The sequence below is a fragment of the Macrobrachium nipponense genome, chromosome 5, assembly GCF_015104395.2.
Source record: "Macrobrachium nipponense isolate FS-2020 chromosome 5, ASM1510439v2, whole genome shotgun sequence".
Classification (NCBI taxonomy): domain Eukaryota; kingdom Metazoa; phylum Arthropoda; class Malacostraca; order Decapoda; family Palaemonidae; genus Macrobrachium; species Macrobrachium nipponense.
Window position 1 is genome coordinate 95,403,529 of NC_061107.1, and position 5,000 is coordinate 95,408,528.

A 5,000-nucleotide genomic window follows, 5' to 3' on the forward strand; every position below is an offset into this window, starting at 1 on the left:
TATCTAAGATGCATCTGGCGTGAGGAACTGTAAGTCATCTAAATGTAATAAGTGCTCGACAATAAACAGTTCTTTGCGACAGCAGTTGCTAAGTGTTTGATTGACAAATAAAGTTAAAGACCACTTCCATAGAATTGACATTTCGATTTATTGATTATTCGCCTTTTCAGATTATAAAGTTTCTACTGATTATATATTGAACTAAAGAGAAATAATTTTACAAGGAATTTTCAGTGTATGCAGACGTCTTTATCTTTTTTGCACATCCCCGCTATGGCCTCTGTAGAAAAGGGCCGGAAGGTTGAACAAAAAATTCTGCATACATACAACAGAAATGGTGCTTGCAAAACCTCCACGCAAAAGCTCCATGGAGAAGCTCTTCGCAAAAGGTTCATACAAAAGCTCATCGTTAAAGTCCCAGCACAAGTTCAGCGTTGAGCTTTCATGGAAAAGGCTCTACTACCCAGACGCCAGCATTGCCTCTCGACTCCCTCATTCTTATCAGAAGATTGGCCATAAATCAAATCCTGTCAAACGTAAATGCACTATTTTAAAAATCCTGAACCAACCTGAACCGGGGACAGAGGGAAAATGGCGTTTCGTTCTTTATCTTAAGCGATATGCTTCGTGAAGGCTACGACACGCTGAAATGATATACGAACTTCAAAAAAGAAAAAAAAAAAAAAAAAAAAGAAAAAAAAATGAGGGTTTGAAAATGGAAAGAAATCGAAAAACGGAAAATTAAAGTTACTTCCAATTCCATCTGTAATATATTTTAGTAACGTAAGAAACACTTATCCCAAATTGATAAATGGAATGTAATTATTGAGGTCTTTATTAAGTAATTCCCAACAACAGTTTAATGTATTATTGATAAAAAAGAAGAAGAAAAAAACGTGAATTAAAAATGGAAAGAAAAGGGGAAAATTAAAGTAACTTCCACTTCCATCAGTAATATACATTAGTAACGTAAGAAAAAGGGCATCGATAAAACATCTATCAAGTTGATAAATGACATGTAATTAGTCAGTTATTGAGGTCTTTATTAACTAATTCCCATCAATTGTTTAATGTATTGTTGATGAAAAAGAAGAAAAAAAGCGTGATTCTAAAAATGGAAAGAAATCGACAAAAGGAAAATTAAAGTAACTTCCACTTCCATCAGTAATATATTTTAGTAACGTAAGAAAAAGGACATCGATAAAACACCTCTCAAATTGATAAATGGCATATAATTAGTTAGTTATTGAGTGCTTTATTAACAGTTTAATGTATTGTTAAAACTGGAAGAAGTTCTGCACCAGATGGTGATTATCGCTTTGCTGAATTTTACCGTTTGATATTATATTTATAATACAAAGGCAATATATGCAGTTGAGCCTGAGAACATGGCGTTTTAATTGTCAGGTTCATTAATGTTCCATATTTTTTATCTTTATATAAGGTTGCAAAGTGCACGGTAAACTATATTGAAGACGTGAGATGTCGAAGACCCCGAGTGCCAAGAACCAGATGTAAAGTAATCAGAATATCAATGATCTTAAATCCGAAACTTTGCTTGTTGTAGAAGGATATAAGTCACAGTGAAACTCAGTGATCATTAAGGTGATAGCAAATAAGATTTAGCATCCAGGATTAGCAGAATTTCTAGTTTCACTCGTCCAAAAGTAAGATTTATTCAGAGTTAACGAACTTGGTAAGACTTTAAGACTACATTAAGATGGTACGGCTCAAAATTCTCGAGAAAATGGTTTAGGGTTTTTCTTTTTTAAATAGCGCAGAGATTTGGAGGTTCTAGGCAGAGACGTAAAAGAGAAAGATATAATCTAAAAGAATGATGTTTGGGTATTGAAGAACTGTATGATTACAAGATTATGCTAATACTCCTCAGTGCATTTTCGCTTATCTTCAAGGATGCTAATAAGTTTGCTTAGTCGAAAATAAGTAATTTTTAGGAATTAGTCATGATGAATCTTAATTATGTGAATAAAATTATAAATAAATTTATTCTCTTTAAATTTCCAGAAGTTTAAGTCTGTTACTTTAATCTACAATAGAATATGAACATATAAATATGTTTCTCAGTAGGTTAGATCCAATCTCACAAGTTAGTGTGTAATTCTTCCTTTAAAAGTTTTTCTTGCAAAAGAATCCAGTTACATGCTAGTTAGTTAGTTATTGATTTCAAAATGAGCTGTCATTCGGCCGTTCATTATTGTATCTCAGAGACTGAAATGATATGAAAACAGTACATTCATTACAAGATTTATGGTATTTGACTGAAAATTAGGTTATGAAGAGGCTATAAACAATTTATATTTCTTCTTATTATTTTATTTATTTCCTTGAAGCTTGCTGACATGCTTTTCCCACTTTGATCTTTTCCTCCTGGGCTGGAGTGAAACACTATATTGGCTTTCCAGATATACTGCCAAATCCTTTTCGTGATATTGTTGAAACGTCCAGGCAATCTGCTGAGAAGATTAGTGTTGCAAATATCCAGTCAAGAACGGAGCTCCATTTTCTCTTGCGTTTATTAAGGGATTATACGACAATTTCCAACCTGATGATGCAGTTCATCTTAACAAAAACTGTTAAATATATAATTAGATATATAACAAGATTCATAGAACTCTGTTACCAGTCATTTTTAAATGGTGAAGCTATCAATTTTAATGCACCTATCTTTTATATAACCATAACTGATAAATATGAACACTTGCCATTGTCTCCCACTCAGTATTTCAGCAAATCCTTCATCCCACGTATATATCTTTATTGTCTTTTTAACAAATTACATCATAACCTTTTTTTCCCAGTTCACTTATGCTACTTACAGATTTTTTTCACTGACTGGCAAAGTTCTTGCATAACTCTTTCATAAGAGCGAGCGTGAGTCATTTCTGGATTACGGTAAAGCTTCGAAGGAATAGGAGAGAAAAAATAAATTTTCTCTTATGTAAGGCAAGAAGAGAACGGATATGGCTTTACATAGGTCACAAGGAAGGCTGTGCGTGAATCACGTGTTCGTTGAGATATTTGTAAGAGAGTCTACATGGACTTGAAGAAAACTTTTAATAGAATCAATCAAGAGACAATGCAGAGGCGGTAGATAATAAAGAGGACGCTAAATAAAGATTAAATTGTCGAAACTAATGGCAATCATAAGAGTGACTCAAGAATGAAAAGAAGAAGCAAAATAAACTGAAATGACTGACATAGGCAAAATTTACGACAGGTCTGTCATAACTATGAAGCAGAGGAGCAAAATAAAAAAAAATAATAAAAATTCTAGTTTTGCAAATCGTTATTTAATACAAATAGGTTTCCAACAGTACATCAGCCATATACATATAAATGATTGAATACTATTCAGTTTCAGGATTCTTAATGAATCTACGCTTAATGATTTTTTATACTTATTCCACAATATTTTCTTTTAATCCAAAGTTTACTCTTTTCATTATATTTTGGAAAGTTTTTTCCGTGTTAGGATTACAAAATAATTGAATAAAAAATGTAATGTAACATCGAAGAGAAGAGACCAACGGAAAAAGCATGGCAAAAACGAATTCAATGAAATGTTACTTGACAAGACCTACAGAACAGTTCAGTAAAACAGGTCAGTGAAAATGTCTATAGTAAAGGCCTTTTGAAAATGCCATTTGGAAAGAATGGAGAAAATGTCTTTGGAAGAAGTTTAATGAAGAAAAAAAGCGAAGCCTTTAAGAGAAGATCCCCTGAAAAAGTTTCTATTCGACGGACGCCGATATATCCTTCCGATTCTGAGCTTCTTCTAGGAAACTGGTCATTAATCAGACCTATCAACCTAGAAAAAGTCCTTCCTAAAAGGGGAACCAAAAAGTAAACAGTGTTTTGTTCAGCAGAGACACGACAATAGACTTCTAGAATGTTATTTTTGTAAAGGAACAGAATTCGAAAGTCCATTATATGAACAAGATTTTCTGTCCTATTTGCTTTTTCTTCTTTTTCTCTCCCATCTGTCACTTTCACGAGAGAAATGCGAATAGATGAAGAGCGTGAAAGGTTAAGGAATCGTATTCATCGACACCCAGTTGATGTACTAAGTTAAGACGACTAAAAGGAAACGTGTACTAATATTATCCAATAGTGAACGTGATAAGTCGGTCTGAAAACGTAATGGAACTGTTACTGCTTGTGAGCAAGAGTGAAGAATGATTTAATACAAATTGCAGAGAGACAAGTAATGGATAAAAAGTAAACTCTGAGTAATATGTTAACGAGCGAGAAAACAATGATTGAAGAATAAAGAAAGCTTTTGAGGAATATTTGGGTCATAGACAAATTGAAAATACTTAAAAAAAAAAATGAACATTAAAAACTTATTCCGAATAGTCTGAAGGCAATGAAGCTTAATGCAAGTTGATTGAGAGAAAGTTATGTTAGGCTACAAAAGAAAAATTAAGACTGGAAAGAAAGAGGCAGATCAAGCTAGAACAGACGGTTGTGGGTTTCTATCAAAGACACGAATAAGTACATAGTATATACTATGATTTAGGAGGACAATCATGAAATAATCATTGCTCAAATATAATACCTGACCATATTCACGCAAGAATCGTAGTGAGAGAATAATAGAAGACAGGATTTGATCCGCCTGAGAGAGAGAGAGAGAGAGAGAGAGAGAGAGAGAGAGAGAGAGAGAGAGAGAGAGAGAATATGTGTGTATGTGTGTTTGTGTATATCATATACTCGAACATAATTGGTTACGTGCTTCTAAACTACAATGTCAGATTTATTTGCAAATATTGCTTTTTTTTTTTTTTACCTGCCCTCGACGACAACAAAGGCTTTCATCACGAATAGTACCGAGGTGGCAATGCTGATCTACATATATATGAGAAATCGAGAACCCAATGAACACCGGTCAAATTTTTGACACATTTCACATTTAATTTGCAGCCTCCTCTGCAATAGAGTTCCCGAAATAGTGTGTAATGTCTTCCTTCGTGTTCCTG